The sequence below is a fragment of the Mustela putorius genome, unplaced genomic scaffold, assembly GCF_011764305.1.
Source record: "Mustela putorius furo isolate JIRA1106 unplaced genomic scaffold, ASM1176430v1.1 tig00003932_pilon_pilon_pilon:0A:0A, whole genome shotgun sequence".
Lineage (NCBI taxonomy): Eukaryota > Metazoa > Chordata > Mammalia > Carnivora > Mustelidae > Mustela > Mustela putorius.
The window spans coordinates 20377-45153 of NW_025422077.1; the positions used below are offsets into that span (position 1 = coordinate 20377).

Here is a 24777-nt window from a genome sequence, read left to right on the forward strand (position 1 = left end):
AAAGACAAAACACAATTGTAGAATATATCTTACATCTGATTAAACAAGTACTATTGTGAGATTAGATAAACATGCTTTGGCAACCATCATATCAATAATTAATTGATTCCAAAAGAATCATCAGCAGATGCTAAAACTAGTAGATGCAAGTCTGATGAGCAACAGGAATTTATAATCCTTACTATCAAATGATCTCTAATAATAATGCAATAAATATTAATATCTATTTATTTATTGCAATAATATTTATTGCATTATTATTAGAGATCATTTTATTATATAATAAATAAACATTATTGAATTAACATTAATTAATACATTTATTTAAATATATTATATATTTATATATTGATTAATTAATATAAATAAATAAATATTATATAATGCAATAAATATTATTGCATTCGAAAAATATAGCATTACATGGGGGAAATGGGTAGACCCCCCATTTATTTTTTTTTAAAGATTTTATTTATTTATTTGACAGACAGAGATCACAAGTAGGCAGAGAGGCAAGCAGAGAGAGGAGGAAGCAGGCTCCCTGACGAGCAGAAAGTCCAATGCTGGGCTCGATCCCAGGATCATGACCTGAGAGGAAGGCAGAGGCTTTAACCCACTGAGCCACCCAGGTGCCCCTAGACTCCACTTTAAAGATGTAATCAAAGTAAATATCAACAGGAGTCAGACAAAGTGACATCATGTACCTCCTGATGCTCAGGGACCACAACATAGTCCTGCGATAGTCCTGCCAAAAATGTATAAACCGAATCTAATTATGTGGCAGTGTCCCATAAAAGCAAGTTTAAGGACATTCTGCAAAATAACTGGCCTATATTCTTCAAAGTTATCAAGGTTATGAAAACAAAGAAAAACTGAGGAATGTTCCAGATGAAAGCAGACCAGAAGGACATAATAACCGAGGACGGTGTGTGATCCAGAATTTTCATTTGCTATAAAAGATTTTATTGGGATAATGGGCCAAAATGTGAATAATGTCCATAGATTAGATCATAATATCAATGTTAATGTTCTCATTTTGATAATAGTTATCTTAATTAGTAGGAGGATGTCTTTGTACTTAGGAAATATTTACTGAAACATTTGAGAATAACAGGGCATCATTTTGCCACTTAGTTTCAAAAACTGAAGAACAAGTATATGCAGAGAGAGAAAATTATACTTTGTGGGGTACAACATATTAGAAAGCAAAAGAATGAGCAATAAAGCAAAGCAAAGGTGACAAATGTTGACACTTAGGGAATCTAGATAAAAAGTATATGGAAATTCTTTTTAATATTCTTGCAACTTTCTTGTAAGTCTGAGATCACACCAAAGTAAAAAGTTGAAAAAAACTTCTGAGCACTTTTTATCATTGTTTTCAAGCACTATCAGTTGTTATGATCTTCTCAGACATATTTTCAGTCAAAGGTCCAAAATTTTATAGCAAAGTCCTATTTAATCAAAGACTGTTAACAAAATTATTTCCTGTGAAATATTAAAAACTGGTAGCATGAATTCCTCTAGGTTCTGTTTGCGCATCCTCATGAACAAGGACAAGGTAGTTATTTATGTGCATAGAGGCAGTTTAGCTAGAATACATTAAGGACAACATTAGCGGTCTATATGGGGTAAAGAGATTTTGTAAGGCAATAGATATATTAAGCAATATTAGAAAGTTTTAATATTGACTTAATGTCTGTGGATAAATGACATTATCTTTAACTACACCGAAGTTATGATACAATTTGTTTTATAAAGAAAAACACCAGCACCAACAACAAAATCCTTGTTTTACGAGTAAAGTTGTGTTCAGAAACCTGAAAACATTGCAAAAAAAAAAGACTTTTATTATCACTCTCAAGGATCTTTCCTTTGATTGAGTTAAAACGTACACATGGAACATAATCACAAGTGTAATTCTGTATATAAATAATTAAAGAATAGCATGAAACAAACAAATACTGTTTCATTTACATGTCTTTATTTGGAAAAAGATTTTGTATTTAAGTGAATAGTCAAGGTAATTGACACCTGACCCATCAAAGTGAGTTTTGACTTACAAGGTATCTCTAAAAGGCATTGTTTGATTTAATAATAGATTTAGGGCCAACTGTGATTATTTCCTATTCTCTGCAGTAATAGAGAAGGTTTTGTTCCTGCACATTTTTTCTTACCTTACGATGTTGTTTTCTAGGCCTTGGAGTCTTCCCCATTTCTGAGTGCTTCAAAGGAAATAGGGTTTGGTAATTCAAACCATTGTTAGAATTGCTAATAGGATCAGTATGCTCTGGCTCTTGGTCCATAGTCTTCTGATTCAAAATATAATTGTGCTAGCTTTAGTGCTTGTAATTTTAGATAACACAGAAGCATTTATAGATTTATTTTCCGATTCTTGGCTAAAGTCTTACCTATAGATAAATATGTTACAGTGATTAGCACAGCATAAAGAAATCATAAAATGTTGGTGAAACGAAAAGCAGTTTTCTTCACGAGTCTGGTTCTAAGTGTTGAGGACTGTAGGATATTTCAATGAAGGGAACTGTCCCTTGGCAGTTTGCCTTTCTAAATCGCAATAAAAATAGCTTTGAATTATGAGGTAAGGAAAAACATCTAGTTAATTTTATTGTGGTCTTCTGATTTTGAATAAAGAGATTAAGAATAAAAAGAGAGGGACAGCTGGGTGGCTCAGTGGGTTAAAGCCTCTGCCTTCGGCTCAGGTCATGATCCCAGGGCCCTGGGATCGAGCCCTCTTCTGGGCTCTCTGCTCAGCGGGGAGCCTGCTTCTCCCTCTCTCTCTTTCTCTGCCTGCCTCTCTGCCTACTTGTGATCTCTGTCTGTCAAAAAAAATAAAAACAAAATCTTTAAAATAAACAAATAAATGATAATTTTTAAAAAGAATAAAAAGAGAAAAAACACATGGATTTCCTACTACCTTTGAACAGGTTCTCTAAGAGTAAAACTATGAAATCCCTATATTTCAGATCACAACTGTAGTTTACTCAATTAATAAATGAAAGAAGAATTGTCCAAAGTTGAGCAATCCTTCTTTGCCATGTTGGTGTTCGGTTTTCTGGCCCATTGTGAACGACTGAATAAAAGTTAGTGGGAATACAAACACCAGAGAAGAATGGGAATGACCAAGTTAACCACTGGGTTGTTTAGAGCGGATGGTCATGGAGAGAGTGCGGTGAGGGACACACAGGTGCACCGTGTTTGGATGGCATGACTTGTCCAATAACGTCGGATCCATCTGGTGTGCCTGCCCCAGACAGCTCACACTGGCCAAGTACTTACCATGGGACGTTACACAGATGATCTCCTTTCTTTATCCTGCCTTTGAGATGAGAACAACGCAGCAAGATTGGACTTGCCCACATTTCAAAGCTAGGAAGTCCCTAGGCAACTGTTCCCACCCAGACATGCTTCTCCTACTGTGCAAACCAACACAGAGCTTAGCGTTTGGCCTGAGGGAGCACTTCCTAATCTTCCTGCCTCTCACTTTCCATCCTGTTTGCCTACTAATTCTTTGATTCATCCAGTAATGCGGAAGCTTCATAAAGATACCCCCCACACACCTCCTGGGGTTTTGCCCAAGGGCTTTTGTACCCAGCCTGAGGTGACTCTGGAAGACTTCAGACCCGCCCGCCCGGTGCCTGGGGCCCCACACCGCCTCACAGCCAGCCTGTGCCGGGCCTGCCCTGGCCTGCGAGGCACTCTGGCTGTCATCACCACTCTATTTCCAGTTTGTGAAATTAGGTAACTGGGGCGTTTCCTTATGAAAGGACAGGAGGAGGGTGATTTCCTTTAACTAAAACTTTGATTTGCAAGGATTCATGCATTGTGTTTGGCTGCTGGCTGGCTTTCAGAGAGTTGGCATTATGCTAATTAAGAATCGACCATTCATTCATTCATTCATTCAGTAAATACATATTGTGCACCTGCTGATAACCTGCTAGGCCTCCTGACCTAAATGCTGTCAATGTAACAGCAAACAATTTAGGCAAACTCCCTGCGTTTTTCTAGTGGAAACAATGACGGAGAGAGAGAGAGAGAAAAATGAAGAGATGTCGGGTGTGGCTGACTGGTGTCATGAGGACTGAAGCAGGCTAAGGATAAGAGAAAGTAGCCAGAAAAGAGTTGGTATTTGTGCAGTGTGACCAGGAAGGGCTCTGACAGTATTTAATCAGAGCTCTGAAGGAAGCAAAGGAGAGACACATGGAAATCTGGGACAAGGGTATGTTAGAGCTGAGGACACATCAGATGCAGAGACCAGGACTTAGACTCCGTTTTACATTGACTCTCTAGTTATAGATTTTTTTTAAAGATTTTATTTCTTTATCAGAGAGAGAGAGAGAGAGAGAAAGCACAAGCAGGAGGAGCAGTAGGTGGAGGGAGAAGCAGGCTCCCTGCTGAGTAGGAAGCCCGATGGGGACTCCATCCCAGGACCCGGGATCAGGACCTGAACTGAAGGCAGACACTTAACCGAATGAGCCACCCAGGCGCCCCCTCTACTTAAAGATTTCATGCAAAGCAGATTCTTCCCGCGAGTACCTGGGAGAAGGTGCGTACCAATGGCAGCAGTGAGCACAGTCATCCCCTCTGTGTGATTCTGTGGCACGGACACAGCCTGAGAAAGGACATCTATGGCATAATCACAGAGCGCTTCCTCCATGTGTCTAATATCAAAGGAGAAATTTAATGCAGAGTAGATTTCATTCCCAAATCGACTTTCAATTTGTTGTAGTTAAAAGCACTCTCCACCAGAGGTCAGCCGAACACCACGAATGAATCGGTGATTTTCAAAGTTCCCCAGTCTCAATTCGGGACTAAGCTTCATCTCAGTGGAATTGTTACTTCTCTTCCTTTCTTTCCTGTTTTTCAAAAGCTTAATTTAAATGCCAAGGCTTTGCAAACATTGTGTTGTTTTTGTTATATAGCTAGATCTTGGTAATAAATTCTGTTTTTTATTTTATTTTTCAGTGTTCCAAGATTCATTGTTTATGCACCACACCCAGTGCTCCATGCAATACGTGCCCTCCTTAATACCCACCATCGGACTTTTTAGGGGGACTGACCACCCAGGTTGGCGTGGGCCTAGGGCAGGTGTCAGAACACAGGACATGGGACTTCCCGTGCCAGAATCAGAAAAGTCCTAAGCAAAGTGGGAGTGAGCGATCACCTACTGCAGTGACTCCTAATGTTTGTTTAGCAAGCCCTTTTGTTTTTTTCTTTTTTAAATTTAGAAGTCCAGGCAACAGAGCATTCTGATTCAGAAGGCCTAGAAAGCTGAATTTTTAACAAGCTCCTTGACAGTTTGGCTATAAGAAGACCTAGGTTTCAGAAACACCAGTTTTAAGATTTTTATTTATATTCTTTGGACAGGGGGGTATGCGATATTAGTTTAAGAATATAAACTCACTGTGATTGAGAACCATATAGTACAATGATTTTATCTACCCCCCAAAATAGTTTTTACTAGGCAATAAGTAATTTATCTTTATTTACATTGATTTATATGTAAAAATAAGTATTTTTCCACCCATTAGAGATTAAAAACCAGTAATTTAGAACTCACACTACTGTCTAAATTATAATCATAATAGTGATGATGTATTGATTGGCTGCTATATGCTTAAAATATAATCCTGATGTGGGGCTTGATTCCAGGACTGCAGGGTAATGACCGGAGCCAAAGGCAGATGCTTAACTGACTAAGCCACCCAGGCACCCCTGTGTTTTATACTTAGAGATTAGGATACTATAGCTCAAAGATGTTGAATAAGTTTCCTGCACAAAACAACTAGAAAATGGCAACCTGGTATTTAACCATAAGTCTAGGACTAAAAAACTCATTTTCTTTTTGTTAAAATAACCATGCAGTCTCCAAATTTTAACTTTTAGCATTTTTCAGTGCGACTTCTCCAGGCATTGGTGGAAAAATGAAAGAGACCATATTTAGGGGAGTCTGGGTGACTCAGTCAGTTCTGTGTTTGACTCTTGATTTCAGCTCACAGCCATGATCTCAGGGTCGTGGGATCAAGCCTGGTGCTCATAGGAGGGTTTGTGTGAGATTTTCTCCTTCTGCCCCTCCTCGCCACTCCTCTCTAAAATAAATAAATTCTTTAAAAAATAAAAATTGAAAAAACCAAAAAGGCTATAGTTATTACTCATAAAGTGAACCTCTGAAGTACTTTTCCCTCAGAAATAATTAATGCATGTCTTAGGTATCCATTCAAGACCCCAGAAAAAAGCAGGAGTCATCTTTCTGAAATGTCAGTTAGAGTTGATAGTAAATGTTTAATTTAAAAATGTATTTTGTATTAAAAATATGGATATATTTTATGGCATCAAATGTGAAATTCTCATAAATTCCTAATATTGTTAGAAACTTCCAAAAAATGTTACAGTCACAGAATGCTCTCATTCACGCCCCCTCCATTTTTAGGGAAAAACTTGGAAAACACTGATATAATTGATACTCTTATTTCAAAGCTGTTTTAGGTTTGTAAACTATATTTTGTATGTATATATACAAACAAAATATATGTGTGTATGTGTGTGTGTGTGTGTGTTTCGATGCAAAAGACATTGGTACCAGTCAGATGAAATCTAGAAGGAGAAGAGGGTCAAAGCCGGGGTCTAAGGGATGGTCAGCCCTAACAATGGCTGAAATGTTTGCATGGCAACGATGCTGAGGCATCAGCCAATTATGTCAAAGCATGTCTTGAAAACTGAGAGAGCTCCATTTTGAAGGAATGGGGGAAGGAAGATGAAGAAGAAGAACCAAGGTACAAATGTACAATGTCGGCACTGATTCTATTGATGTGAGAGAACCTTCTAACTAAGGGGACAGTTGGAAAAACCTTCTTTACTCCTTATCAGCTTAGATCAGATTTGGCAAAACCGCATCTCTGCCGTGGCCAAGCCAGTACTGTAACTAGTGTAACGGGGTGGGGGGGCGTGAGAGGAAAGACAGGAGCAGCCGCTGGTGGAGAGGAAAGTCTACCTCCTCTGGTCCTCCGGGAGAAGGGCCCCATGCTGCCAAGGCTCTGATTTGTGTAGAAAAGCTGGAACGATGGAGTTTTACAGTAAAATCTCCTGCTTCTGGCTTCCAAATAGGAGTGCATCGAGCGAGGCGGGCCATGCCCAGAGGACCCACAATGCAGTGGCAAGTGGTGGGAGAACTGGAAGACAGGCAGCGTGGCAGGGTCTGAGGTAGGACGGAATGCTCTGCAAAGATGCAGAGGAAGTGCCGGAATGCCGGAAGAAGGGAAGTGATGCTTGCGTTTCATTGGCTCAGCTCCAAATATCTAAGAAGAATCACAGCTTTCAGGGTTGGACTGTAACATTACTGGCTTGAGTAGATTTTTAGGAGTGAGCAGTCAAATGAGGCGGCTAGGGATCAAGTCTGGCCACCAAGTCCGATGCGACTTCCATTTCCTTCAGGGCAGCCAACAGAACTCACATTTACTAAGGATGCAATAGTGCCATCTAATGGCAACTTAGAATCATCACTTAAAAATCCCTAGAAAAGCGGTGCCTGGGTGGCTCAGTGGGTTAAGCCTCTGCCTTCAGCTCAGGTCATGATCCCATGGTCCTGGGATCCAGCCCCGCATCAGGCTCTCTGTTCAGTGGGAAGCCTGCTTCTCCCTTTCTCTGCCTGCCTCTCTGCCTACTTGTGATCTCTATCAAATAAATTAAAAAAATCTTAAAAAAAAATCCCTAGAAAAGACATGGACAGACACTTCTCCTAAGAAGACATATGAATGGCTAACAGACACATGAAAAAAATGTTCAACGGCATTAGCCATCAGGGAAATGCAAATCAAACCACAATGAGATACCGCCTTACACCAGTTAGAATGGCCAAAATTAACAAGACAGGAAACAACAAATGCTGGCGAGGAGGTGGAGAAAGGGGAACCCTCTTACACTGTTGGTGACAACACAAACTGTTATAGCCACTCTGGAAAACAGTATGGAGGTTCCTCAAGACATTAAAAATAGAACTGTCCTATGACCTTACAATTGCATTACTTGATATTTACCCCCAAGCTACGGATATAGTGAAAAGAAGGGGTACATATACCCCAATGTTCAGAGCAGCTTATGTCCACGATAGCCAAACTGTGGAAAGAGCTGAGGTGTCCATCGACAGGTGAATGGATAAAGAAGATGTGGTCCATGTATACAATGGAACATCACTCAGCCATCGGAAAGGATGAATACCCACCAATTTCACCAACATGGGTGGAACTGGAGGGGATTATGTTAAGTGAAATAAGTCAAGCAGAGAAAAACAATCATCATATGGTTTCACTCATATGTGGATCATAAGGAATAGCAAAAAGGACCACAGGGGAAGGGAGGGAAAACTGAAAGTGAAGAAATCGGAGAGGGAGACAAATCATGATAGGCTCTGGACTCTGGGAACCAAATTGAGGTTATAGAAGGGAGGGGGTGAGGGGCTGGGTGGGGCGGTAACCAGGTGATGGGCATTTAGGAGCACACATGAGGTGAGCACTGGGTGTTATATGCAACTAATGAATCATTGAACACTACATCAAAAACTGATGAGGTACTATATGCTGGCTAATTGAACATAATAAAAAAATTAAAAATTAAAAAATTAAAATTAGAAATTAAAAACATAAAAATTTAAAATTTAAAAAATCACTAGAAAAATGATGATTGTCCTGACAACGTATCACTGTTTCAGATAATGTTAGAAACCTTATTTTTAAATTCCATACCTTAATCAAACTAGGAATCAACCAGGATTTTTTAAATTATTATTAAAAGATTAATATGTTTCCCACTATATATAACTATAACATACTCCACTGTTCCCTCACCAAAAAATCTCAAGTATGAATCACTGTCAGTCTGAAAATAAAGATTTTGGAATAGTGGTGGTGACTAAATTTTCTTTTAATGCTTTGATAGCTACTAGATGATTCTAGTTTACAGTCATACCAATGAGCATAAGCTCATAAGCTCAGTCTTAAAAATTATTTCAGCCCTCTGATGCCCTGAGATTTTCTTTGTTACCCTAGAGAAACCGCATGGGATGTTTGTTAGGAATCAATCAAGTCAATTAAAGTCTACGTATTTGTCACCTCTATGAGTATAAATGTCACCAACACAAGCTGTTGAAAAGACAATAAAAATCTATACATTGACTATAGCCCATCCTCCTGGATGGCTAATTCTAACCCAATTCATTGTTTTTGAGCTGTTTTTTCACTTCTTTCTAAATTGTAGGTAACTGATAGGTATCTCAGGTATGTCCTCTCTGGTAAGGATGGAACTGACTTCCTTTTCCTCCCCAAAACACATTGTTGGCCTCCGTTGGAAATTCATTTCAATATTTTTTTGCACTATATACATTTTTGATGTTCTGAATTTTCCTTTAAACTGTTTATAACATTTACCTACCTCCTCCCTTTATGAGTAAAATTCTTAAAACTGGGGAAGTGGTACATAATCAATAACAAATTTCCCAACATTAACCATGTTTTCAAGAAGTGAAGGGGAAAGTCCTTTTGTATACTAAGAACAACTATTCTAAAGTGCTCTGGCAATTAAACGGTTACAGACAACTTATAATTAATCCCTAAGGATCTTGCCTCATGACCACTAAGTTTCAACTTAAAAATGAGGCATTTTTCAGTGCAAGGGTTTGAAAAGCTAAAAACAACCATCCTGTCAAGTTTTAATTTAACAAATATAAATTAAAAATTTTTAAACATTAATTCAACAAAGCAACTTATGTAAGTGGCAAATATTACACATTCGCTGACTTGTTTGTTAAGCATTCAGGAAAAATTTGCTTATTTACTATTTACTTTGCCCACACTTTACTTTGAAGGAAAAAAAAATTCAATATTAACTTTTCTAGAAGAGGATTTGAATCCCTGCTTTCTTATTTCTTTTTGATCTTTAAAAAAGCCAAGACTGTGATATAGCTGTGAATAGCTGTGAAATCAGGATGACATAGTGAAAAGGGAGTGTGGAAAAACAATATGCAAAAAAAAATGGACATACTTTTTATTAATTTAACCTGTTGTGCATTGTTTTCATACTTAATGGAGTATGTATTCAGAGCATTTTCTGTGTGTGTGTGTGTGTGTGTGTGTGTGTGTGGTTTTGGTTTGGTTTGGTTTTTAGGTTTTTTTGTTTTGTTTTGTTTTTTGGCAGGATGGCTATGATTGGGAATACAGTAACACAGAAGAAATCCTCTGAGGTATAATTTTAAAATCGCTCTCCAAAAGCATAGCTAAAGGAAATTCGGCCATGAGCTGAACAAGCTTTCTGGATGCTAGATTTTTTATTATTGTTTATGATCTTAAGCATTTTTAAAACAGGTAAAAAGTTATCAAGAGCCCTTCAACCCAGTGTCACTAAAGATTAAAATTGTGGCTTACAAATGTTGACAGTCATCTCTAGAGTCAGAAAGCTTTGTCTTAGGGGCCAAAGTCTTCTGAGATATTTTCAGCGAATTGCTTCATCCGGGACTCCCGTTCATAGCAACGTCTTGTCTTGTTTTCATAGGGAAATGGTCTAACATATTTTCCAGAACCAGAAATCTGAACTTTGCTGGATTTTGCCTGGGCTTAGTCTGTCACACTCCATCAGTGCATTATATACACTTCTTTAATGATATTTATAAAGCTTTGATAAATTTTATTAAATACATAGAGAGTAAAATACATATTACACACACACATGAATTGAGTGATCATTTTGGGAGATTTTAGATTTAGGGAGTCAGAGTATTTATCTCAGATAAAAATTTCCTGTACGGGGGCACCTGGGTGGCTCAGTGGGTTGAGCTTATGCCCTTTGCTCAAGTCATGATCCCAGGGTCCTGGGATCCAGCCTGGTCTCAGGCTCCCTGCTCAGCGGGGAGCCTGCTTCTCCCACTGCCCTTCCCTTCCTTCATGCTCTATCTCTCTCAAATAAATAAATAAAACCTTTTAAAATGTTTCCTTTATCTTCTACCAAAGAATATTTCCATATAAGCTGAAAATATATTATTATTTAAAAGGAACATGGCAAAATGAAGGGCATAAACTCAGGTGACTATCCAAGAAAAGAATGATTTTTATTCATGTTTCTATCAACTCCCAATATTCTTTTTTTTTCTTTTAAAGATTTTATTCATTCATTTGACAGAGAGAGAGAGATCACAAGTAGGCAGAGAGGCAGGCAGAGAGAGAGGGGGAAGCAGTCTCCCTGCCAAGCAGAGAGCCGGATGTGGGGCTGGATCCCAGGACCCTGAGATCATGACCTGAGCTGAAGGCAGAAGCTTAACCTACTGAGCCACTCAGCTACTCCCCACTCCCAATATTCAATGCAAATATATGTTCAAACAGTATCTCCCATTTTTCTAAAGAAATTTATTCACATAATTTTTCTTCAGTCTGATGGGTCAACTGTATACTACTGGGACATTTCAATATTAACTGTGGACAGTTAGCTATCTACCAAGGTCAAGTAATCATAATTGAGATAAAATTTACTCACGGTGAAGTGTGTCTTTGGCATAGTGGTAGTGGATTCAGAGCATAGTGGGGCATTTTGCCATGGGGCCCTCTCCTCTTGACATTCCCCAGACCTCGAGCTGAGCTGCACATTTTCAAGGTCATGCTAGAAAAAATGATAGATAGGAAGACAGATGGATACATAGACAGATGACTTTAGATACACCAAGAATCATCATGCATTGTTGAGTCACAGTTTTAGACATATAAGGACTTGTCATTTAACAACTAGCTTTCTGGGAAAAAGAAAAACAATGTGTACATAGACACATGTACATAATTTTACTTTGGGTGTGATGCATGTAACTTACACACAGTACAATATGCAATAGTCTGAATTTTATAGTTCATGTAGCTAATTGATTTTCACAGAATTCTTTCATTAATTCTCACCAAATTCTTCTCATCATAGTCAGGTTATGGTTGCAATTGAAAAATGAACACAGTGACTTACAGTTGACTTTAATGCTGATTAATATTTTTTATGTTAATGAGTAAGTCAAAAGCAAAACAATGGAGGCTTGTTCATCATTGCCCTAAGCAGCTTCTTGGCAGCACTGGATAATAGTTTTTGAATACTGGAAGCCGAGTTCCTCAATTTTTGTGCTATGTACTGTGTAACAACTATATCCTACTTTATTGTTTTAAGATTTTATTTATTTATTTATTTGACAGAGAGAGAGAGAGAAAGCACAAGCAGGGGGAGTGGCAGGCAGATGGTGAGGGAGAAGCAGGCTTCCTGCTGAGCAGGGAGCCCCATGTGGGGCCGATCCTAGGACCCTGAGATCATGACCTGAGCCGAAGGCAGATGCTTAACCTACTGAGCTACCCAGGTGCCCCAATGCATCCCACTTTACAGTTGGATTGCATTGCTTTCTTAAGTTTATGCCAGAGATGGGCAGAGAACCTGTATGACAAATCCAGCTGCCTCCTGTTCTTGTAAATAACGTTTTCTGGAGGGGCGCCTGGGTGGCTCCGTGGGTTAAGCCCTGCCTTCAGCTCAGGTCATGATCTCAAGGTCCTAGGATCAAGCCCTGCATCAGGTTCTCTGCTCAGCAGGGAGCCTGCTTCCCCTTCTCTCTCTGCCTGCCTCTCTGCCGACTTGTGATCTCTCTGTTAAATAAATAAAAATATATTCTTTTAAAAAATAACGTTTCCTGGAGACACGGCCACATCCATTCCTTTATGCATTATCTGAGTGCTTCTGAGCCGCGGCCGCAGAGCTGAGTAGCTGAGATAGCGGTTGTACGACTTGCGAAGCCTTGAACATCTACTCTCTGGTCCTTTACAGGACCAGTTTTCTGACTCCCCAAATAAACCACCAGGTAGCGAGAGAACTTTCTGTGATGATCACACTCTAATACGGCAGCCACCCCAGCACGAGTGACTACTGAGCACTTGAAATGGGGCCAGGGTGACTGAGGAGCTAAGGTAAATTTCTATTGAAATTAATTTAAATTTATATAGCTGTATTTTGCTGGTACACACTATGTTACATGGCACAGGTGACCACACCCTGATTTGGAGCATTTGCTCGTTTCTGGAGTATAAATACATCCTCTGGGGCCAATTTCAAGCCACCAGTGTGATATCCTTGAATCACAGGTTGAAAAGAAATACACAATATCGTATTGTATTTCTACCACACAGACCCGACATAAATAGACATAAATAACGTCAAGAGCACAGACAAAAGTAAAATATTAAGAAAAAATTAGGAACTGCTAAGTTTTGAGTATTACTTTGTTTTTGTTAAAATTTTTAAATTATAAGTTTGTATCATTTAATTTTAATAGTAGTTGTGTTTTACAACGGATGGCAAAAATCCTGAAAAATATTAGCAGTTGTCTCTCTGGAGCCAGAACAATCCGGCTTCAGCGGCCTCCTGAGGGAATGTACCCCATGCTTTACCTCTATACGCAAATTAAATTGAACCGAAAGATATTAAGATATTAAGGACTTAAGGTGAGTGAAGGAGAATGCTGAAAAAGTGTGCTCGTCTGACACTCATCTGTGATAGTGGATATACAGCCAACGGCAAGGCATTTTCAGTTGTGCAAAGAACAGTGTTACGGGAGAATGGAAGCGATAGAATATGGCTTTATAACCTGGGATTTCGGATCCTTGAAAGGACTTCAGATGAACCCTCTGAAATTGCAGGCAAATCTTACGTGAATATACAGAAAACATTTTGTTAGAAATAAGTCAACATTTCTGGGTGCTGGGGAATCATGATTTTGAGAATTTTAAAACTGAAGGGGTTAGCTTCACTGAAAAATTTGATCAGCACACTGGAGAATTAAATTAAATATAATGAGTTGGGGCTGAAAACATAAGCCTTGTGGATTTCCAGACTGAAGCAAGTAAAAGCCAATGAGAGTTGGGTCTACCTGAGAAACTGAGTCTAGGGTGCTCCTATGAGCCTGGGGCAGAAGCCAGACTCACCACTTTGAAACTACTTGAAATAAAGAATTTATCAATCCAAACGTGTACTGAAGGATTTGTATAAAATTCAGTACAGAGGGACAATAGGAAAAAATAGGAAAAGAAAAAGTGATGAAGATATATGCCAGGTAGATTTGACAACTCTAACGTAGGTCCACTTGAAATTTTAGAGGAGGGAGATAGGATAAATATTGAAATGAATTATAACTGAGAATTCTTCACAATTGAAGATTTGGAGACATATTTGCAATGGGTATATCAAACAAAAATTAATACCCCAACTATTTAAACAATGACAAATCAATAAGGAAAAGTTAAACAAATAAAGAAAAAATAATCAAAGGAAATGGATAATTTGTAAACAAGAAAAGATGTTCCATTTCAACAAATTTAGGAAATATATACTTAAATGATAAGAAGATGCCATTTTGTATTTACTAGATTAAAAATACTGGAAATGTAAACTTGGTGAGGATATGGGGCAGGAACAACATTTATATACTGCTGGTTATAGCAAAAATGGGGGAGGTACACACATATCATGATCCAGCAAACCCACGTCGTGGTCTGAGAAACTCATAGACAAGCACACATACAAGGAGTTTCACTGCATTTTGCAATACAGAAAAGTTCACGCAACTTAAACACTCAATAGATAAATACATTGTGACCATATATTTGTACACTGAGATCCAGGTCAATCAAAATGAACAAATTATAATCACACATACCAATACATATAAAATTAAAAAAAATAATGACAGGAAAAAAATTAGGATGTATGTTAATCTGTTAGATTAGTTACATCTAACTAGATGCAACATAATCCATTGATAAGAGAAAAAAGGTATGATTTTACTGTATCCAGTTCATGTTCTTTTTTTAAGAAAAGACTTGGTACAAATATGACAGAAGCCTACAATTTACTAAGTACAAATGTTTATTGTAGTGTTCTCTGTATTTCCTTCTTTAAAAACTTTATAATTTAAAAATTTTAAAAGATTCAATCAATGTTACTCTAGAGATAAAATCTCAAATTTTATGAAATTATTGGTTAATTAATTTTAAGACATTTTGGTATCTCATAAAGTCCAGAGTGATGTAAGATAGGTAATACATTTCATAGTAACAGAAATGTTCATTTCATATATGTTATATATATATTTTATATATGTTATATATATGTATATATACACACATTAATAGCAAAATTATAGAACTATATTTTTTTTAAAAGCCATTTCAAGTTTTAAAAGTGTGTTTGCATATAGTAAGGTTTTAAGTATTCAGTTCTCTACATCGTTAATATACAGTTGGATCAGCTTTTTTTTGTCATGCTTGTTTCTGTTCTCTTACCATTTTTACATTAAAACTGGTGTGAGGGGCTCCTGGGTGGCTCAGTCAGTTAAGTGTCTGACTCTTGATTTTGGTTCAGGTCATGATCTGAGGATTGTAGACTGAGCCCCACATCGGGCTCTACGTTCAGAATGGATTGTGTTTGAAATTCTCTCTCCCTTTCCTTCTGCCCCTCTCCCTGTGCTCTCTCTCTCTAATCATCTTTTTAAAAATAATAAAAAAAAAATAGCGTGAAAGGGCTTTTTATTAAAAAGTGAATCTAAAGCATTTTGGCTTACTTTTCTAAAAATTTAAGTGTAAAAAGTCTTTCCTGGTTGGTTTTTTATTTAGAATATCCATTAAAGGAGCACCAGGGTGGCTCAGTTGTTGAGCATCTGCCTTTGGCTCAGGTCATGATCCCAGTGTCCTGGGATCAGGCCCCACATCAGGCTCTCTGGTTAGGAGGCTGCTTCTCCCTCTCCAGCTCCCTCTGCTCGTGCTCCCTCTCTCGCTGTCTCTGTCATAAATAAATAAAATCTTAAAAAAAAAAACACACACACACCCACTCAGAAGACACTTGCCACATTAAATAGCACTGACTACCTTTTCAAAGCCACTGCCCTCAAAGACCACACCTCACCTTGAAAATGAATTGACCAGACTTATTAGAGTCCCCTAATTATTGTGCTTTAAATTTCATCCTGAAGAACTCTGTGTACTCTAAGTGTTAAATGAACTAAGGATTGCCCTGAAACTACCAGTCAGCCAGAGTGACTGACAACTTTATTCACTGTGTGATGAGAACATCACATTAAATATTGTTGAATAAAGAATGAAAATCAGAGTAAAGAGATCTTTCCCTTAGGAACTAGGTTATATTGTTTCTCTGGGTTCTTGGTCTAACTATATTTGTGATTGTTTAAAGTACTCTTTTATTTTATCTATTTTTTAGAAGATTTCTATTTATTTGTGACAGAGAAAGCGAGACACAGAGCAGGAACAGGTAGAGGGAGAGGGAGAAGCAGACTCCCCGCTGAGCAGGGAGCCTACAGAGGGGCTCGATCCCAGGACTCTGGGATCCCGACCTGAGCAAAAGGCAGATGCTTAACTGACTGAGCCACCCAGGAGCCCCTGAATTTCCCTTTTAAAACCAATGAACCAAGTCACATAAAAGGGAGAAGCGAACTCAGCTGGGAATCGGGGCTCATGACATCAGTTCTGCTACTAACATAGCTGTCTGGGCTTGACAACTTCTATGGCTTTCCAGGCCTCAGCACCTTCATCTTTAAACTGTGAATTCATAACCAGATACTTTTTAATGTTTCGTTTACTTTCATGATTCCTAACTGGAGGGCTGGAGCAATTTTGAATAAATGAGACGTAAAAGACTTTTCTATCCAACTAAAGGGCCAAGCTAGACATTTTGTCTTGACAAGTCTTTCTCTTCATGTGTATTACTATTTAGCACTGCGCCCGGGAAATATCAGTGGTAAATGAAAATGTTAGTCTATTCTCCCCAAAATGTTCCTTACAATTTCCCTCTTCCTCATTCTTATTTTTGTTGTCTTAATTCAGGCCATTAGCATCTTTTTCATGAACTACTGCATTTTCTCCTAATCCACCATGCTTTTCATTTCTCTGTACCCCTTTTACCTCCAACATTTCCAGGGTATCCTTCCTCAAGCCCTGATTTTAGGGGTTAAAGTCTAACCTAAACAGGAAGTCCAATATCTTCCTCAATCTGTTTTTCTTATTTTTCCAGTTTAATCTTTTTACCAACTTCTTTCTTCCCTCCTATCTTTAGACACCCAGTCTCCCCTCCTCCAGACAAGGCAAAGAAGTTGCCTTGTTAAATCGGTCATGTGTTTCCCCCATTTTGTGCTTTGGGCCACACTGTCTCTGCTCCACATGTCTGCTCCCCTTCTCCTTCCAGTGAAACCTACTTATTTTTTCATTCCTGTTCAAATATCACTTTTTAAAAGATTTTATTTACTTATTTGAGAGAGAGAGAGAGCAAGCATGAACAAGGAAGAGAGGGAGAAGGAGAAGCAGCCGTCCTCAAACATCACTCTTATTGAAAGTTTCTCTGAATACACTGGGAGAAAATTTCTCCCTCCCTCACCTGGAATCCTCTCATAGGACTTTTACACAACTGTATTTCAGAACCTACCTTGACTCATACTTAGTTGCTGCCCTCTCTACTTTCACTGTTATGTCATGTGCTAATTTATTTATCCATCCATCCATTCATCGGTTATTAAAGATCTGCTACTCACCAAGCACGTTGTTAGAATGCAGGAGCGAGGGGCGCCTGGGTGGCTCAGTGGGTTAAGCCTCTGCCTTCAGCTCTGGTCATGATCTCAGGGTCCTGGAATGGAACCCAGCATTGGGCTCTCTGCTTGGTGGGGAGCCTGCTTCCTCCTTTCTGTCTGCCGGGTGCTCTGCCTACTTCTGATCTCTCTGTCAAATAAATAGGATTAAAAAAAAAAAAAAGAATGTAGGCATGAGCTGTGAAAATGGATTCCAGTTTTCAAGCAAGTGTACTGTCTATGTGGAGAGGCAACTTTAAATAAATTTTAATCTGCAAAATAGAATATTAAGTGCTGTGGTAGGGTATGGTCTGCAGAGGATACTCTGGAAGAAAAGAGGAGAAAAATCTTATGGCACAGGTGGGTAGGGATTATGCCCAGAGAATTTCCCTGGCCGGAGGAATTAATTTATTAACAATCCAGAGTCTAACCTAGTATTAAAGCTCAGTGAATGTTCTTAAATACACTTTGTCCCGGAATGCACGAAGGCTTGCTGTCGCCAGTGTGTTGGATAAGGGCTGTGAGCAGTGAAGGTACCAGAGACATGAAGAAGTTATGAACACAGTACCCAGCATTTCCACCGCACCAGACTTCCACAAGGAAAATGTTCTGCACACACTGAAGGCAGGTATATTAACTGCATATAACTCCACTAATAAAGACAAATGGTTGCTCCAAGGGGTCTCCCCGCGAGCTGAGCCGACTCAGACAACTATGAAGCGCGAGAGAAACAGCCCCGGGCACTCATAGCGGTTCAGGGGGTGACGAGCCGCCCCGAGTTACTGCGGGCTTGACTCCCTCTCCTCGGAAGTGCAGACGCAGGATGTGGCAACTGTCCGGTTCCGGGAACGCTGCGGGTTCGCCGCTTTCCTTCACTTTGGGCCTCCCGGTAAACTCCGCAGCAGCCCCGCCCAAGGCCCGGGAACCGCGTCCTCCGCGCAGACTCCCCGTTGCTAGGTAACCAAGCTCCCGCACACTCGGTCTCCGCGGGGCGGGAGTCGCCACCGCCTCCCAGCCGGGCGCTCCAATCAGGGACCGGCATGTCTGTCACGTGGCCCGCGGGGGCGGGCCCAGGAGAGTCGGGCGCTCGGTCCGGCGCGAGGAGCGGCCGCCCCGCCCCACGGAACCCGCGGTCCCGCCGCCCCGCCCCCGGAGCCCGAGGCACGGCGCGGGGGAGGCTGGGGAGCGCTCGGGCCGTGCTCGCGCCGCCGCCGCGCCCGCATCAGCACCTCCCGCTGTTCGCAGCTGCGGTCGCCGCCTTCTCCAGGTAAGGGGCCCGCGGGGCGCCGGGGGAAAGGGGGGCTGGCGCAGGCGTGAAGAGGGGTCTTGGAGGCGGCGTGGCGTCGCGGGAGCGGGCGTGTCACCGCGCCCGAGAGGATAGCAGAGCGCGTGCTGCACGCCCTCCCGGGCTTGGCGCACGACAGCCCGATGCGTGACTCCCCGGAGTTTTAGGGTCACGCACCTGATGATCACGAGGCACAAGCGGCAGCCAGCGTGTGTCTGGACACCTGAGCTGCCCCTGCAGTGTGAACGGACCATTATTCTGGTTTTTAAGGTTATTAAGTATATGGCTGTCCGGAGTCCGGACTGTATGCCCGCCGGGCACCTGTGTGTAGATTTCCCACCCCCTGGGAGATGGTCTTACCAGGTTGTACCGAGAAGGCGTTGAGTGAGACGGAAGTGGGTACCAGAAAAGGACAGTATTGAAGGTGAGAGGCATAGTGTTTGGTAAATCATAAAAAATACAGTCTTTCCTGTTTTCCCACACCCTCCCAGATTTTTGCCTGCAAATATTAAAAGGAGCCAAATTTAAGATGACTTTTACTCTTTTAAAAGCAGTGGATGTGAATGAAATGTAGTGACCACTTTGTGTACCACTTGTATTGTAACTTCTCCTGGCCGATTGACTGATTGCAGACTTGAACGAGGGCTTGAAGAGAGAGTGACCGTTTCTGAATCTTGCACTGAGCATTTCGGGAACACCCCGGAGAGGAACGTGTTTTCCCTCCCAGGTTTTATAACCAAAGTTAGAAGTCCTTCTTGAATAGTTTAAGTAACCTCAGGTTACTTAAAAAACCTTTAGGTTTTCTCTACAGAGTAAATTCGGTAGAAAATTTAAATTTAAAGTTTAAAATTCGGGGAATTTATAAAATTCTCTTTAGGTATCCCTATCTCTCTCTTACAGATGTGTCTCCAGGAATGGTCTCATCAATAGTGAGAGGATAATCTCCCCGTGATTATCATACAACACAGCAGGTTTGGGATATTCTCACTACCCTGTTTGGGGGGAGCTGATGCTGGGCTTATGGTGATTACAACCACTATGGAAAAAGCACTTTTTTTTTTTTTTTAAGATTTTACTTATTTATTTGACAGACAGAGATCACAAGTAGGCAGAGAGGCAGACAGAGAGAGGGGAAGCAGGCTCCCTGCTGAGCAGAGAACCTGATGCCAGACTCGATCCCAGGACCCCGAGATCTTGACCTGAGCCGAACGCAGCGGCTTAACCCACTGAGCCACTCAGGCACCCGAAAAAGCACTTTTTAATGTCCTTTTGAGGTTCTGTCTCACTGGCTTAAGTATGCAAGAAAATGGGCATAGTTATGTCTTATCTGTATGAAGGCAGGGATCTGAGCCAAGTGGTCTGACAGTCTTTACTGTTCTGTGATCTATAATTAAAGTAGAAATTAAGTAACTATGAAAAATTGTCAATTAACTCAAAATTTTGGGAAATAGTAAATACTTTACTGTATTGTTTAGAGTTTGATGGCACAAATGCTAGTTTTAAGTCATTGCATTAAGAGCTCTTGAGATGTCTTCTCAATTGGAATAAACCAATGGTCTGTTTCAAAGGGCACACAAGGAAAGAAAAATCCTCTTTCATTCATTCATTCATTCATTCGTTCCCTCTGAACAGCCCAAAATATAATGGGCACTGTATTTATTTCTTATATGCAACATAAAAAACATGTATTTTAAGTGAGCTCCGTTAACTTTATACTAAAATGGCTCTTTGAACGTTATTATATTGATTTGATTTTTTCTCCTGTGCTAGTATTTATAAAAATATGTAAAGAACTGTGGGTATCTGTGGAGAAAAAAAATCAAGTATATTTACTCGAAAGTTTAAAAGTTCTTCATTTGTTATTACTAAATATTGGTGTGCTAAAATTTTTTGTTACTCGTTCATTCATAATAATTCCATATATTAGAAAGCCACAAATTAATTTAGCTTAGGAAAAGAATGTTGTTAAATCCCCTGCTCCCAGTAGAGGGACTATGAAGGCTGGAATGTTTTTGTTATTTTCTCTAGTCTCTACCTCTAGCCCTCAGCTTGGGCACAGAGGAGCCAGTGGTGGTTTTTAAATCACTCAGAGACAATTAGGAATAGTTGTATTTTTCTTTGTTTTACCCTGGTAGTTAATAGAAGTCCAACATAAGTGATTAGGTTATCACGATCAATAAAATTTGTTCAAATTCTCCAGACTACCTAATTTTTTTGCCTAACCTCTGAAATGAAGACCAAAATGAAATTCAAACAGTTTTGAAGGATTCACATTTCCTTCCTATATTCCAGAATTTATTGAAATCTGGTATATTCCAGAAAGGTGGCAATTTATCAGATTACTAAATCACCAGTTTACTCACCCATTCTTGGCAATGCCATATATACAAACTTTACTACTACTGTATAGAATCGACTAATTTTCTTTTATATTTTGTATATCTACTCTGAAATATTTGAGTGAAGTCATACAGCTTTTAGTGTGTTTTCAGGAACTGAACTTTTTTCAGGAACTGAAAAAATTTTTTTAATTTTTAAATTAAAATACAATGTATTATTAGCCCCAGGGGTACAGGTCTGTGAATTGTCAGGTTTACACACTTTACAGCACTCACCCTAGCACATACCTTCCCCAATGTCCTCATCCCAGCCACCCTCTCCCTCCCCCCCTTCCCCAGGCAACCCGAAGTTTGTTTTGTGAGATTAAGAGTCTCTTATGGTTTGTCTAGGAATTGAGTATTTTAATCCATAAGAATCATGTTAGGAATTTGGGAGGGGTTTCTTTATTAATTCTGATGCCTTCTTTTCTTTTGTATCAGAAACATATTAAACTAAGAATTGGTTGGCACTTTTCAACATTCAAGACTTGCTGTGTTCTGTGATGATCACATTGAGATTCTCTCACTGTTGATGAGAACTTTCCTGGAGATTATGAGAAAGAAATGAGATGTGGGGGCCCCTGGGTGGCCCAGTGGGTTAAAGCCTCTGCCTTCCGCTCAGGTCATGATCCCAGGGTTCTGGGATCGAGCCCCACATTGGGCTTCTCTGCTCAGCAAGGAGCCTGCTTCCCCGCCCCCCAACCTCTGCCAGCCTATGGGCCTACTTGTGATCTCTGTCTGTCAAATAAATAAAATCTTTAAAAAGAAAAAAAAGAAAGAAAGAAAGAAATGAGATGTGGATGCCTGAAGAGAATTTGAGAAATTCCCCAAAGAATTTACTCTATAGAGAAACAAAACCTAAAGGAAAATCTTTTTTCTTATCTGGGGTTGCTTAAAATGTTCAATAAGAACATGTAACTTTGGTTACAAATATTGATAGGGATATATTATAAAATGACCAGCTTTGACCAATGCCTTTGTGTATCAAGAAAATATCTCATCATGATTGATTAGAAAGATTTCAAAAGTTGTAATAGTAAAATGTGAGCTGTCACATTTGGAGAGAAGATTCAGGTTGTTTTTACCTGACTTCAATGACTAGGAAAAACTAGATCTGTAACTGAAGAGAAATTCAAACATTTGAAATAGGCTAGACATTGTAGAAAAGGCAGCCTGCCTTGAAGCCATAGGAGACACTTGTCATGCAGGTGTCTACTGGAGTGAGAGAATTTAAAAAACAATAATGACGGAAGTCTTGCTTTTTATTACTCTACAGGTGGGACCCACTGTGATTTTCTAGCCTAATTACTCCTAAAACTCTGCAATTCTGCATTTTAATTACATTTATATTAACAATAGATAGTAATAAAAATCTTCTACAGTAAGACCATACAGCAGATAATTTATCAGTTATTTGCTATTAATAGGGATTATTGATAATGGTCATATTCAGGGAAAACTCTATGAAGAGATGGAAGAAATAATTTTTCATGCTTTGGTAAGGATGTTACTACCTTCTGTCCTTAATTTAGAGATTCGAATGCTCAGCATTGAGGACTCACAGTAGAGGAGTTCAGTTGTGTTCCTTATTCTTAGGTTCATTTTCTCCCGGTTGCGGACACACTAGGTTGTGAGCAAGGACCAATATCCCAGGCAGCCTCATTTGCAATTATCTATAATAAATTCAATTTCTTATCTGACACACAAAAACTTTCAATTGGAAAGGAGAAAAGAATTCTCATTACAGAGAGCACTCCTGTTTGATGTGCTGTAGGAAAACCTGCCCTTTACTATGTAAAACACCTCCACATGGAGTCTTGAAAATTAAACAGTTGGTTAATAGGAAGCAGGTAATATTTAATTAAATTTGGTCCTTTAAGATAAAACAGTACGGATGAATTTTCATCAAGAGTTAACATTTTATTTTGAAGGTAAGTGTGGTAAATAGGCTTATTAGAGTCATTTCAGAATGTTTGCTGGAAGGCTCCTTAGAGACCAGTTAATCTAACACCCTTATTTTGTAGATGAGGTCACTAAACACGCAATGATATGTTGGTCAAAATGAGTCAGTGGGAAAGCTGATATAGAACTTGGGGCTCTGATATTCTGCATTATGCTGCTCCCTAAAGAAGCGTAGAATATGTCACCAGCATCATTTTCTTTTTTTTTGGTGGGGGGAGGATATTTATCTATTTATTTTAGAGGGAGACAGAGAGAGCCCATGAGTGGATAGGGGAGGTGGAGGGGGCAGGGGAGAGGGAGAGAGAATCTCAAGCAGACTCTGTGCTGATGGGGGGAGCCTGCTGTGGGGCCCGATCCCACAACCCTGAGACCAAGGCCCCAGATGAAATCAAGAGTCAGTCACTCAACCCACTGTGCCACCCAGGTGCCCCATCATTTTCTCTTTCATTACATTTTTTTGAATACCTAATTCAAAACTTGGAGTAGTTAGGAATTACATCACTTTTATGTTTATTCTATATTGTTAAAATAATTACTGTACAAAGTGAACACTGTACATGTGTTTGGTTTCATCATATGGAAGGGTTACTTAAAATATTGCTTAGAAAGTGTTTTCCCACAATTTGTATCATTCATTGATTTGTTCATTAATACAAGTTAAGTTTTGCTGCAAAGTCTTATGTGATTTTCTTGGGGATTCAGTTATTTTAAAAATTCTTTATCCCAGTACATCTCAGTGGTACCTAAGTGCCCTTAGCCATCATATCTCCAGTTAAATACTAAATGCAGTTGAATACTAAAAATAAGAATCTTTTGGAAGTTGTAACCATCTAGATGATGGTTACTATTAGGTATCACTTTGAAGTTAGATGTTTATTTTCTAGACTTTGTGCCACTCTGGTACCAGATGCCATCTAGAGCAGTATTACTCGAAGTACCTTAGACCAGCAGCTTTCCTATGAGCTTGTTAGAAATGCAGATTCTTATATCAGGCCCTGAGCCGATCAGAATCTCTAAGGGAGAGATCAGAATCTGTTTTAATAAGCCTCGAGTAATTCTTAAACAAGGTAGGGTTTGGAAAGTACTGATATAAGGTACATTATGCCCTTGGACCCCAACACCTCATGAGCTGGTAATGGCCATTGGATAATTCCACTTTTGAAACGTGGGAGCACCATGAACTGCCAAATAAATGAATTAATTCCTGAAAACATAATAGTGGGTACATTTCATAAACATCTGATAGTAGCTTTTTGGACATAATGTTTCATCTTCATTATTAACTACATTAATTCATCTTTGAGGGGAATTTTATGTTGCCTAAGAGCATAATTTTTGACAGATGGCTATCAAGTAAATAAGCAACCTATGTGATCTGCATTTGTCCTGACTTAGCCCACGCAACCCTTCACTTATCAAACTTTAGGATTTATCTCAGGCCTTCTGTCAATGTATGGATGCATACACTGAAGACATTTTTGGATTTAGTGACTTATGTGGGCTATTTCTGTTCATTT

The 24777-nt window shown here is 39.5% G+C and overlaps 1 protein-coding gene and 1 long non-coding RNA gene across 8 annotated transcripts in view; one reads left to right on the top strand and one right to left on the bottom strand.

The window, feature by feature from the left end:
* Positions 1–4465: 4465 nt before the first annotated feature.
* On the bottom strand, positions 4466–17732 carry LOC101692239. The gene is made up of 3 exons (XR_201039.3): positions 17603–17732; positions 11530–11652; positions 4466–4676 (listed from the first exon to the last, which is right to left on the bottom strand). It is a non-coding gene; the product is annotated as an uncharacterized LOC101692239 (long non-coding RNA).
* A 1012-nt stretch (positions 17733–18744) lies between these two features.
* Positions 18745–24777, top strand: part of WDR17 (WD repeat domain 17) — a 103179-nt gene continuing 97146 nt past the window's right edge. For 2 of the 7 annotated variants that reach the window (XM_045069417.1, XM_045069423.1), the window contains exon 1: positions 18745–18902. The gene's annotated coding sequence lies outside the window, so the exon portion shown is untranslated. Of the gene's footprint in view, positions 18903–19820; positions 19892–24777 lie in introns of all 7 variants that reach the window. The other 5 variants (XM_045069419.1, XM_045069421.1, XM_045069418.1 and 2 more) reach the window with 4 other exon arrangements.